A 14,465-nucleotide genomic window follows, 5' to 3' on the forward strand; every position below is an offset into this window, starting at 1 on the left:
CTGGACTGGAACAAAATTTTTGGGTCAAAGCTGTAGCCACTACCTGCTACTTGAGAAACATGTCTCCTACATCATCTCTTGTTGATAAGACACCAATGAAAGCATGGTTGGGACATAAGCCTTCACTTAGACATTTTCCAAGCAGTGGGAGTACTTTCCCATTATATGTCTAATCTAGGAAGAGCACATTGGGATGTAGTAAAAAGAGTTTTCAAATACTTGTGGGGTACCTCAGAGTACTCTATATGTTTTCATGGAACAAGATATGAGCATTCCCTAGATGTTTGAGGCTATGTGGATTCAGATTGGGCCGATGATGTTGATAGTAGAAGATCCACTAGTGCATATGTGTTTACATTATTTGGTGGTGCAATTAGTTGGATGAGAAAGAAACAAGTTGTGGTTTCTTTGTCCACTATAGAGGAAGAGTATATGGCAACTACTCATGCTTGCAAGGAAGCTATCTAGCTAAAGAGACTACGTTCGGACATAGAATTCAAACAAGGTGTAGTGACAATTTATAGTGATAGTTAGAGTGCAATCTACCTAGTGAAGAACCCAACATTTCATGCCAAGACCAAGCCCATTGATGTACAATATCATTTAGTGAGAGATATGGTCAAGGATGGCAAGGTGAAGCTAGAAAAGATGGAGAATTTAGTTAATGTTGTTGATGCATTAACTAAGCCTGTAAGCACAGAGAAGTTTAGATGGTGTTTAGAGTTTATGGGCATCTTGGCCCCTAGCAATTAAGTCCATGAAACTATGGATCCCTTAACTCTTGAAAGGTGTTTGACAAGTGGGAGAATGTTGAGAATTGTGTCTCAACCTTGCAAGCTCTTTTGCTAGAAAACTCTAGAAAAATTTTAGAAAATTCTAGAATTTGTTTGTGGTAGTTTTCCACATGTTTATTATGAGTTGGAAAAAGGTGTATAAGTTGTTAAAAATGTGTCTAGTCTCTAGAACAATGTAGAAGGGCTATTTTTGAGTGTAAACAACTCATTATATGACTTTTATGGGGGTCTAAACTAGAGGAAAAAATTATGGATGAAAATGTCATTCTTGGAGTTACAAATTACAAGTGGGTAACATGTGGCATGGTTGTTTTGCCCATGGTTTTGGCCCATGGTTTTGTAAAACCACAAATGGTTTACAAGTGGCTAATCACTATAAAAGGAGGGCTTGGGGAGGTGTTTGTATCATCAAGTTCAGTTTGCAAGATTGGTGCTAGAAGAAGTCTCTTTGAGTCTGAGTCCGAGTTCAAGTTGTGGGGATGTGCTCCTATAAGAACTTGCATTGCAAGTGTATTGTAATCTTCCAGATTTGAGAATACATTGTGTATTTTTTGAGAGTGGGTTTTTTCTCCCGAAAAGGTTTCCCCATGATAATCATTGTGTTATGAGTTCATTGTTATTTTTATTATTTTAGTATGCATTTCTTGAGATCTTTGCAATAGTTAGTTGAATTTGCATAATCGTCCTCTCAAGATTAGTGTAGGAAGTGATTCCGCACACCATAGCTTCCTTAAACTATTTTTAATGATGCATTATAGAACTTAAGCTAGAATGTGCAATTTGGCTCATTACAATGCTTTTTTAGTTGTTGAGAAGTTAATCCCATTCACCATAAAATTCTCCAAGAAGCCTTGATTATTATAGGAGAGTTGGCATACATCCACTATACTAAAATTGATTTTAGTTCCTATAAGAGAATGCACTATATATTAGCCAACAACCATTTATTACATATTCAAGCTAATTTAAATTAAATACATATACTAAGATAAAATCTACAAAAATATAGGTAACAATCACCTAAGTATAAGATACCAACTTTCTATGTACAAAGGTTATTAATTGTCACCTCTGAATATTTCATACTTATGACTTTATGTGTGTGTATGGAGAAAATTATCCAAAAATGATGGTGACATCAACTTTGACAAAGTATCAAGAGTTTTCCATAAGCTTATATCAACAAACGACTCGCAAAATTATTGAAACTTTAAACTATCTGGAGCACAACCTTACTTGTTAAATTAAAGTGGATACACTTTGCCCAATCCATTTATCATGAATGTTGAGGACGTGTTACCAAAAAAAACACAAAAAATTAATAAATAAACATTTGGGTTTATTTATATAAAGTTTTAAAAACATTTGCAATATTTTTTAAAAAGGTAGGAAAATTTGCAAAATTGAAAGGAAAACCATAATGAAAGAGAGATTTGAAGGATTAGGGAAATAAAATTGGTCAACTAGACTTCTTATTCTAAGATTAGCTAAATGATCTCTATTCAAGAAAAATTTACTTTCATTTGAACAAAAGCATAAGGTGGGAAATAACATGTAACTAGATTAGATTTATTAACAGGACCAATCTTTACAGACATAGATTAATTAAATTACTAACCATCTCTCAATTAATATTGTTAAAAACAACAAACCCCTGATACAGATATTTTTTAATATACTCAAACTATTTATTTTTCCTTGTTAATGAATGTTAGAATATTTAGAATAACTAGGGGGGTGTGTGAATCAGTTATCCAAGGTCCAGATGTACCAATTGAATAAACAAACACTTAAACAACTTTAGATCTTATCATTCCATTGCTCAGTCTCTACTATAAACTATTAGTAACACCAACTAGTTGTCCACTGTTCTAAATATAACAAACTTGCAGAATGTAAACTTTAGTGAGTAAAATATCACAATAACATCCACACAAGTTTGACAGTAGGATTTAACGTAGAAACCCAATTTGGGAAAAACCACCAGTAACATCTCATTAATTTTCACTCTTATGAAGTGAGCTTTGTTAGGAGACAACCCTACAAAGGTTACAAAACACACAATTAAATCTGACCTTGTTAAAGGATTTAATCACTTTGTTAGGAGTGGCCTTGTTAGAGGACTTTAGAACATTCCATTAGAATGTCACCATGTTAAAGGATTTGGATGTGACTATTAGGTCACTATGACCATTAGGTCAACCTTGATTAAAGGATTTCAAATATTGTTCACAATGGTTAGAAAGTAACAACAAGTTTTTGTTTTTTCTGAAATACTCCTTGCTTCTTAGCCTTTATGCACATAGGAAAAAAGAGTCTCATCCTGTTTTACATGAAGGGTTAATTTTATTTATTGAAAATTACTATAAAAGTAAGGCTATAAAGCCCTCTTTGGTCATTAAGAAAAGAAAAGTGTCTAGTCATGAGACCTACCCTAATAAAATTAAGGGTGAAGAAGGGGCTAGTGTTAAGAAGAAGGTTCCAAAATAGGAAAAATCTCATAAACATGTTGAGGAAATCACAGAGTCTAAGAATTCGGACAATAATGAGAAGATGGATACAAAAAATGATGAGAAAATGGAAATGGCGAATTTCAGCTCTAATTTGGATGGGTACTCTGGTACTAATGGGGTGTCTTTGAAAGATGAGGTGGAGGAAAGCCATGCTAAAAACATAGGTTCGGATACTCATGGGGAGGAGGAAGAAAAACTGAGTGATCACTCCTCTCAAAATGCCAGTGAAGCGTAAATGGAGGAAACAAAAAAGGAGATTAAAGACATTGACCTTGTTGGTAAGGTTAATAGTCAGAATAAAGGGGTGAATAGGGAAGGTATGAGATTTATACCCAATTCAAGACTATTACCTCTTCTAAGCCTAGGAATGTGGATGAAGGGAGGGATGATTCTAAGCTTTCCTTTCTTCATACTACAAAGCTGAAGGTTGATACTTCTCTCTAGGCTGACTCATGGATATATAATGAATTCATGGCTCTTAAAAAGAAAATGGGGAAAATGTAGAGAGACCAAGATGTGGAATGGGCTAAGATAATCCAGTTGGAAGTGAAGATTGGTAATATTCTGGAGAAGCTAAAAAAGTATGAATAGGGGCTTCACCATCTTATCAAGGAAAGTGGAATTAAAATGGATTAGGTCACTTCTAGTCTTTGTGCAGCAGTGGCCAGCCTAGGAAAGAAAAGTAATGAAGAAATTATATCACCTGGTAATACTATTGTGGGGAGTCCTAGTGGACCAAGCAAAAGAACAAGGCAGAGCACTAGGAAGAAGGTTGTTGAGGCTCTCAGGGTTCATGTTCCTTCGCCTGCAAATATCATCCAGAGTACTGTGAAAGTAGGTAAAGAGGTGGCAAGTATTATCAAGGAACTACTATAGTCGTGGGTTGTGGTTCGAGTGTTATGGTTTCTGGTCTGGGTGTTTTTGTTGGTTTTTGTTTTAAACTCTAGGTTCTAGGTCCTTGTAAAACTTGGTTGTTTTATTTGGTTTAAACTTGTAGTTTCAGGTCCTTATAAAACCTGGTTTTGATGTTTTTAAAACTTTAGGTTTCAAGTCCTTTTTAAAACCTAGTTGTGCTTCAAAGTTTTATCTTTTGATTTTTGTATAGGGTTTCGAGTCCCTTCAAAACCTTCTTTTAACATAATCTAAAACAATAGGTTTTGATCTGTTAAGTACAACTCACTTTGCATGTACAGATCTATGTTTAGCTCTCATGTACTGATTCATTGTTTGGCCTCCATTTTCATCTCAATCTTAGATTTTCTTGGGAACACTTCAAGCAATCACCCTTCTCTTCTCAACTCAATTCAGCCTCTTGCTTAGATTTGCTAGTCAATTACATCAGTCACTTCTCAACTTTACAAGCATCTGCATATAGGCACATGCACATACACTCTGTAAGTTCACCTTTGTACCTCCTTAAATAGGTAATTATGATCTTTTTCTGCTTAAATACCACCATAGATCTAAGGGTTTACAATTAGATCCATCAAATACAATGTATATGATCAACATTTAGTTTCTCTCTTCTTTTCTAGAAACTTCCCTTATAATCCATCTCTTAGGTCATTTACATAATCCTCTCCTAGAATTAAATGATCCAACTCATCGATCCTTATCTTCAACATGCTTTTGACATTCCAAGAAATCAATTTAGTTGGTTGTAAATTACGATTCCTCACAAATAGTTAAAATGATGTTCCTCAGCCAACACTAAGTTCTAATATTCGATCCTCACTAGGTTACTCGGTCACTATTAAACTTCTTACTCAGTATTGGTCTTGCTTTTGCCTCATGTTTTTATGAGTATGTCATTCTCTAATTTTTCCTAGTTTTATGAGAAAATTAGGGTTTGATTTCTTTTAAAATTGTTAACCCTAAGAAAAAACCTAACTAGTATTTTGTACATTGTGTCTTAAGTAAGCCCTTTAGGCCATATGCATTTAATTTGGAGATTGAGCAAGAAAAACAAATTTGAAATATTAAATATTTCTTGGATGCCTCTTAAGAAAAGTTTTCATGGTGTTTCACTTTTTCGCAAAAATTTCCCCACCATCAGATCTTTTAAAATCTATGGTGATCATCTTGTCGCTATGGAAACCTGTGGTCACTTTATCCCATGTGACATGGCGACCTCCCGTGAAAGGAAAACGCGATGGGCCAAAAGTGAAAACAATGCCAAAATTTTTACCTGTCATTAGTGAACCATGTTAACGCAATGAATTGTCAGATGCGTTAGAAGAGTAGTAAATAAAGTCATAACAAAAACATATTATTTTCACAGTGCCAAATTTTTCAAGAATTACGGTGGTCACTATGTCGCCACCAGAATGTGTAGGAGTTTCGCTGGTAGTGAGATGGCAACCTCTTGGGAAAGTGAAGCATGACAAGGTCAACACTAAAGATGGGTGTTGTAAATATTTATTTGTCATTTAATAAGGGATGTCATCATTATGGAACATCAGAAGGTGCATTAAATAAGGTATCCTAATGAGAACATGCTTACTTCTTGATAGTGAATTTCTTCAAAAAATATGGTGTCACTATGTCGCCACCAAAAATTATGAGTTTTTCACTGGTAGCAACATGGTGACTTCCCATGAATTAAAACAGGATGGGACCTGATTTCAAAAGAGCAATGCTAAAAGGGTTGATAGTTATGAATAACTATGCCAATGTGTCAATGTGGTCTAATGTCACATGCTATGTGGATCTACACTCATAAAAGGATACATGTTGATTAAAGCCATCAGATTTAATCCTAGAGAGAGGATTAAAGGAGAGGCAAGAAAGTGAAACCATGATTAGTGCCTTGGAAGCTAAACTAGAAACAATGAAAAAGACTAATGAAGAACATGTGCAACAATTGGAGTCTGAAAAGACACAACTATGCTTAGAGTTATAGAAGAAAAATGACAAAATAAAATTTTTCTTGTCTCAACAACAACCAGAGAGAAAAAAGGATGAGCCAGATGAGAATTCTACCAAGGAATTGAAACATGTAAGGCTTAGATATTCTTGCATCCTTAAACTATTGGGAGCACATGTTGCAGCACTTTGAGACATCACAAAGGCCTCCCAATTGACGAACAAAGAAATATCAATGCTGGAAAAACAATAGAATGGATTAGCAAATAGCACAGTGAACTATTCCAGGGTTGTTAAAGAGAACTGGCAGCTATACAATGAAATTTAAGATCTGAAAGGGAACATTCGTATATACTATAGGGTGAGACCTTTCCTTCCCACTGATGAATCATGTGTGAAAGAATTTGCAATTAAATGTGTCTGTGAAGAAGAGGAATTATCAATTTCCAACCCTAAAAGGTTAGGCATGGATTCCAAAGAGACATTCAAGTTCAATAGAATCTTTGCTCCCTCTGCAACACAAGAAAAAGTATATTGTGACACTGAAGGTCTGTTCTTGATGGGTACAATGTATGCATTTTTGCATACAATCAAACAAGTTCAAGGAAAACCTACACAATGTTTGGTCCTAATGCATTGTCCTCAAAAGAAGATTGGGGGGTCACTTACAGAGCACTAAATGACATTTTTTGAAAATCACAAGAAAGAAAAGAATCATTTAGATATGAAATTTGGGTCCAAATGATAGAAATATTTAATGAGAAATTTTGTGATCTACTAATCAATGGTGACTCACTAGGGGCCTCTCGAAGAAAGAGCGTTGAGATTCAAAGCATGTCTCAATCCAATGGGGTGAGTGTTCCTGATGCAATAATGTCTCATGTTGAGTCAATGTAGGATGTTTTAGATTTAATGAAAATTGGGATGAGAAATAGAGTTGTGTATGATACTTCTCTTAATGGAAACATCAGTCGCTCTCACAGTATACTGAGTGTGCATGTTGAAGGGATGGACTTATGTTGTGGAGTAAGTGTAAGAGGATGCCTTCATTTGATTGATCTTGCAGGGAGTGAGAGGATTGACAAGTCAGAGGTCACTAGGGAAAGGCTTAAAGAAGCAACACACATAAACAAATCTCTCTCTACTCTTGGGGATATTATATTTTCTTTAGCTAAAAAGAGTGCCCATGTCCCATATCATAATAGCAAACTAACCCAAATTCTTCAGGATTCCCTGGGTGGCCAAGCAAAGATACTCATGTTTGTAAATCTCAATCAAGACATTGACTCTTACTTGGAGACAGTCAACACTTTGAAATTTGCAAAGAGAGTGTCTAGCTTGGAACTGGGTGTTGCACATAGCAACAAGGAAAGCAAGGATGTTAGAGATCTCAAGGAGCAGATTTCCAAATTGAAGGAAATCATTGCAAGAAAAGATGTTGAGCTCAAGTATTTGCAAAAATCGAAGCCCTGAAGATGTCCTACACATTGTTAATAATATCATATACATATTTTAAAATTCTTATTATTATTATTTATATGACTATGACTTCTTGTTATCAATTTAGGTTTTTGACATGCATTTTTTATGTTTTCTCAGTATTCAGTTGTTTGTTTTTATAAAAATTCTTAAGAAATTAGATTTTAGAAGCTTCAAAATTTACCAAATATTTATTGCATTTGGACAGGTGAAACATCAGTGTTATACAAAAGATCATCCATCCCAATACTACAACAATTTAAATGCACAAGACCATAAATATTAGACAAAATCAAACACACTTGATGTCCACTTCTCATCTATAAATTTATTCATCTAAAGAATCACCTTGTATTTTTAATAAATATGTATTATCTATTTTAATTAATACAATCTGATGCACCCATCCATCAAATTTTGTTCCTTTACAAATGCATCCACTAAAGATAGAGTTTCTCTAACATTGATATTTATGATTAGCCTTCTGATATATTATCATAAGCATCATATAGCAAACCATCTCCAAACAGAGAAATGCTCTAGTCAACAAGCTCATATGATGCAACAGGGGAATATGACAATGGTGAAGTTGAATAGTGCTACAACCATCCCCATAGCTATCAAGTCAAGAAACAGTGAAAGCAAGAGCAACAATGTCAAAAACAATATCATGATCATATATCAGTTGACAATAGATGGAGTTAGATGTTAACTAAAATTAATAAAATTTGTACTATGTTAGCTTAAAAGAAAGTTGTCAAGGGCTATCAAATTCACATTATGCAATGATAAAGAAGTTATCTCATAGAATAGTACTCATCCTCTTTCAAAAAGGTAATCTCAATTAAAAATATTTCCTTTCTTACGTCTAGCAAAATAAGCTTAGGAGCTAAGATAAAAGAAGAATTAACACTATCTAGAGAGAATGCCCCATATTCAACATGTAGATGAATGTGAGGTCATATTCAAGGATTTTTGTAGGCTATAACTGAATACAACCAAGCTCTACAACATAGTCAAAATCTTGAAAGGCCTGGTAGAAATATGGAAGATTGCCTCCACCATACAACTATGAAATCATATTCAACATTATTGTGTATAATGTTGACTGTTCAATAGTAAAAGATCTATCTATGGAGAGTATAGCAGCCCAAGTGATAGCCTAGACAAAGGGGTTGATTTTAATTTTTCTGTGTTATAATTTCATAAACATAAAATGTAGTGGCAACCCAAGAAGTGACCTAGAGTGTCATACTTTGCAAGAGAATACTGCAAGGTTGCTACTACCAAACTCAAAGAGAGGGCTAGATAATTCTCCAAGGTAGGATAATCTTCTACAGGAATTGCCACTAAAACCAACTAGAAAGGTGTCTCTAAAGAAGTTAATGTCTCTAAATAAGTGTAAAACTCATTTAAAGAAAGAAAAGATCCGATATAGAAGAAGATTCTCTACCTTCTATTCCTCTGTATAAGTCTCAATTTATTCCTCACACGAATTGTGCCTTCCTCACCCTTCTCCAAAGAGAGATCATCCATTTTCTGCACTCAAGTCTCCACTCAAGTTGAATGCTACTCTACCATCATCACCACCAAAAAATCCTACAAATCCACCTTCACCATCTCACTCTTCACCCCCAAGATATACAAACTGGTGCAGTACAAAGAAACGACAATCCTTTCTTCTAACATAAAAGTTGAGCATAAAACATTTTTAAACACACTAAGCACTCAAAAATGGATTGCAACCAGTAATAAAAATTATGCTTCATTAACTCAAATAATACATCAATGACATCAATAACTAGTTTATAAAATGACAATGCTCAGCTCTAAAAAATAATCTTCTTCACCCCAAACTTTTCTCACTTATGTGCCCTCTGCCCTTTATTGGGTTACTTCCCTTCTCCACATAGACCTACATTACTCTCTCCCTTTTTTGTGTGTAGCCTCTTTTAAATCTCTATGTAGCTCCACTCTTCCACCTATATGGCTTCTCTCTACATGCATATTAGGTTGAAACTTATCCACCGTGCCTTCCCATGGCCATCACTTTGCATTCTCAATCAAGGCATTTCATACACCCCTTCTTCATTTTCTTAGCTGATATATAATTGTTAATTATGGCCTCTTCTTTCTTGCCATTTCAAAGTGGCTATTCTAATAAAATTCATTTTTACTTATAAGTTCATTATTTTTTCTATTTTCATTGGTGCACTTGCCAATTTCATTGATTTGAATGTTTTTTTTTTCTGCACCTCTTCCATCATAACCATGATCTTTAAGTCTATCAATTTGGAATTAACTTCCTTTAGATATGGCACACACAATGTTATTGAGAGATATGCATTTCTAGCAAAATTTGATCTGTAACTGGAAAACATCTGTAGATCTTTCTTTAACTATCCTTTAAAATTAAAGTTTCAATTTTGATAATTTATTTGATGTCTGTGAATTCTGAAATTAAATTATATAACATAAGCATTATATGTTAAGATTATATAATTCATAAAAAACATGCTTTATCCATATTTTTATATAAGTATTTAAAATTTGCTTATACATTTAGACCTTCCTTATTTCAATAGGCTGACCTAGTTCTCAAAATCCTACATTTAGACCTTCCTTATTTCAATAGGCCAACCTGGTTCTCAAAATCAACGGTCGATAATGTAGAGAGTGGTGAACTACCATTGAAGTCTTAATGACCATCTAATTTTGTTGTCGTCATTTTATTTTTGTGTGGAATTATTCATTGCTTCACTTTTGGCAATGCTTTTCCATTGGCGATGTTCATTTGTTTCAAAATTTACATCGATCTCTGCTAGCTTTGATTGTCAGGTACGGTAAAAAGTATAAGCTCATTCATTCATTGATTTTTAATTTTTTTGTCTGTACATATTTTTTCCTAGTTTCTTGTCTTTACTTTAAGGATGCAGTTATTCATGGATTTTTACTTCTTTTTTTGGGTCCGTACACATTTTTTCCTAGTTTCAGGAAATTATCCTCCCTATAAATTCAAAGTAAAAGAGGGGTAAAATTTGTATTGATATCAAAGAGAATAGAAGAACAGAGGAAAAAAAGAGCACTAAAGAGCTTTATCCTGGTCAACAAGTTGAGCCAGCTTATGAGATAAGTTAGGGGGAAGCATCCTATGATCAACAATGTGCCAATCTAGCACATGCTCGAAGGCCCATTTAGCCAAGCAATCAGCCACACCATTCCACTCTCAAGGGATATGCATAAAAGACACAGAATCTAGAGAATTGCATAATTGAGTGATCTAGTGAATAACCAAAGCCAGATGTCATTCCACATCCACAAGGTTCTATCTATTCAATAAATTCAAAACCACCTACGAGTCAGTCTCATAGATAATTCTTCTCCAGCCCCGTTGACAACACTATTCCACTACAACCAAGATAACAAGGCCTTCCATGAGGTTATTTGTATGGTAATCCTTGTAGATAGAAAATAGAAATCAAACATCACCAGAGCTATCACACCCAACTCCCGCAATGCCAGTCGGTCAAAGATTTCCTCGAGAAGATCCATTAGTGTTGATTTTAAGAATGCCAGCCTGGGGAGGAGTCCAATGCCCCTCATGATTAACACGCTGAGAGCGTTGCCTAGCTCTACTCCCAGAGCATCTATGGGGGAGAGAGGGAGCACTACCCTAAAGAGGAAAGGAAAGGTGTGAGTAAATATGAGCATCTCCAAGGTCCAAAGCTCCACCAAAGTCACATTTAGCTAGGAGTGTTTCATGAAGAGAGTTAGCAATTTTCCCCCACATGTGCTTGATCCCCAACTGCAGCACCATTGACTAAATTTCAAAAAAAATGAAAACACTATGATTTTTTTTTGAAATTTTCAACATTTGATCTTCATGATCTGTATATTTTGTGATCAAAAATAACAAAAATTTTGAGAAAATTTCACTATGTTTTCATGAATATGAACAAGAATCATGTTTGACTTTTTTTTTTATCTTTGGTGAATTTTGTCTTGGAGATTAGTGCCTTACTTTAACTGTTGTTTTGGATAGCGGCTGATATATTTTTGATTGCTGAATAATAATGGAGTAAGTGGTATAGGGGAGAATACGAGTGGAATAATTATATGTAAATTCTTAAAATTTTTATTTTTCATTTAGGTGCACCAAATCGGAATTACAAATTAGAATATAATAGGAATATGTATTCTAATTTTGTGAATTGGCTATGGAGCCAACATAATGGTTGTGTTTTATAATTTAATAATCATTTGAAACTTACAAAATAGTTAACTTATATTTTTTCATTTAATATTAAATAAAAAAATAAATACTCATTATGTCTTCTAGGTAGACGCTTCCTAATTTTGGCCTAAATATGAGCAATCGTAATTCCACCCAAATAGGTGGAATTGGAATACTTATTCCTATTCCTATTTTATTTATTGTAGAAAACATAATTTTTTTGGTTTGTGAATTCCCCATCAAATTCTTCAAATTATAGCTAAACCAAACAGAGAATAGGAATTTCTATCCCTATTTTCTATTCTAGAATAACAATTCCTATTCTCATATTTGTATTCCCTCAACCAAATGAACACAACAGATGATGCTCTTAGTGAAGGGCAAATTGCCAAGATAATGAGAAGATTGTCCGATCAACTTAATAGCTTAGTAACAAAGGATTGGACACCCTTTCACAATGATTCCATGGCCAAACAGCTTAATGTATTTTTCCTAAAATAGTATACTGACTTCATTTAATTTGTCAACCCAGTAGTGTAAACTTGAGATGGTGACTGCAAAGCATATGCTCTAATTCTTCTTTAAGTCATTACAACTAAAGTGAAGGTAATGCTGAAGGAAATCTATGCTAGAAATTGAAACAATAAGTTAACTCAAAGCTTAAAGTAATGCAACATACAGTAAACATATCTATGCACATATGTTGTAGGAATAGTTCATTGATTTTGTTATCAATTGTTGTAGGAGCGACAAAATTCTATCTTATAAGGAAATGAAATTTATTCTAACGGAACAGTTCACTCACCAAGTGGCCCTCTTGGATGAGTGAACAAAAAGGACAATTAAGATGAGAAATAAACTTGAACTTCTCATTCTATTCATTCATAGTGAAATAATTACACTTGATTAAAAACTAAATCATGCTCTCCTACTATGAAAATCAACTTATCCTATTCTTCCAAAACTGTGCTCAAAGCTACAAAAGTCATTATTTAAAGGAAACTACAACTACTTCCTAACTCTATGATAACTCCATTAATGAGGATCAATTACATATGCATACAGTTTGAAACTGAATCACCATTAACCATGAATAAATCCTCTAGGAGTATAGCAGGTTGTGGAAGCTACATTTGTGTGTTGCACCAACAAAAAGCATATAATGACTTGTTCCATTTGCAATGGTTTAGCAATCTAGTTGGCTTTGACTTTAGCACTGAGGTGTTTTGATCTTTGAATATCCATGGAAAGTATTTGAAAACATTCAATGCGCACACAACTTCCACATACATATATTTATTTCATCATCAATATTAGAGAAAAAGTGCAAAGTTCAAATTACCACTCTTGCAAATCCTATGGCTATAGGAGGAAAACTACCCAACACATAACATGAATGAGGAAACATTTATCAGCATGCAACATTACTTTATTATACCATTTTTGTCCATAGATCCAAGAAAATGTAGCATATTTGAACTATCCATACTTCTACTTCATGTCTTAACATATATATAGCATATACATAAAACTATAAGTTCATCTACTTAAAACCATAAAGTCATGATTGTTTTTGCAAGATAACTACTTGACAACATGATAAAAAGAACTTAAACTAATGGCCTTTTGCAGGCTCATCATCAACATCTCGAATCAACAATAGTTGTCTCAACATCTCGAGAGGAGCGTTGGTCCCAATCTACAAAGGTTTTTTCTCTAACTAAGCATACTTTACTAGCTCTAGCAAGGTTGCCTAGAATAGAAATCCAATCTAAAAATGTTTGTTGAGAGTGTTGAACTTCTGGTCTCATGAGAAGAGGAATTGTCATTTCATTGTTCGTGTAAGGTGGAGCTTTCCCTACATATTTTATTCTGCATCCAAGACATCACTACTCTCAACTGCATATCCCCTATGTACAGGAGTTCCACTCTGTGTCATTAGGTACTGCCAAATTATGGAGATATGATTCACACAATAAATTCTTTAAAGGCATTGGAACAGATTGGGATGCATCATAAAACTTGTGTAGAGTTGAAATGGAGGGATTAAGCCCTTCCACAATTCTAGTCAATTTAAAATTTACAAGTTGTTCTTTGAGGAACAATGCATACACTAGTGATGGTCATTTGCATTCCATCAATTTACGAATCAATCCTGTAACTTGTTCAATCATCCTTTCTAAAACTCATTTTGGTCTAAGCTTTGCTTTAGCGAATAGCTTTTTTCATTAATAACATGTTTCAATTTTCCTTTTTCCAGCTTCCATTGAGCTCTTTCCCATCATAGTTGTTGAAACAAATTGATTCCTACAGACAAAGGTGTAGATAGATTGGGTGGTGGTAATGGTTCTTAGTTAAAAATGTCTATCCATTCAGATGTCAAATGAGAAATTTTTTTGACACTTTGTGGTGTGGAGCACTCTCCTTCATTTATGACAAATGTTTTCACCACATTCTCTTCCTTACTAGATTAAGTTGTTGTTGTGGCTAGTGTATCTAGTTCATCTTGATTAAGCTTTTCCATTACTTCCTCAACAATTTCTTGCCTATATTTTGGATAGAAGAAGGAAGATCTTCTCA

General features: G+C 34.2%; 1 pseudogene; it reads left to right on the top strand.

Annotated features, from left to right (window-relative positions):
* The first annotated feature begins 3,377 nt into the window (after nt 1-3,377).
* Nucleotides 3,378-7,645, top strand: LOC149564264 (kinesin-like protein KIN-14C pseudogene; annotated as a pseudogene).
* The last annotated feature ends 6,820 nt before the right edge of the window (nt 7,646-14,465 follow it).

This window comes from Cupressus sempervirens, chromosome 4 (genome assembly GCF_028749045.1).
Source record: "Cupressus sempervirens isolate cs-2001-9-10 chromosome 4, ASM2874904v1, whole genome shotgun sequence".
In the NCBI taxonomy this organism is placed as follows: Eukaryota; Viridiplantae; Streptophyta; class Pinopsida; order Cupressales; family Cupressaceae; genus Cupressus; species Cupressus sempervirens.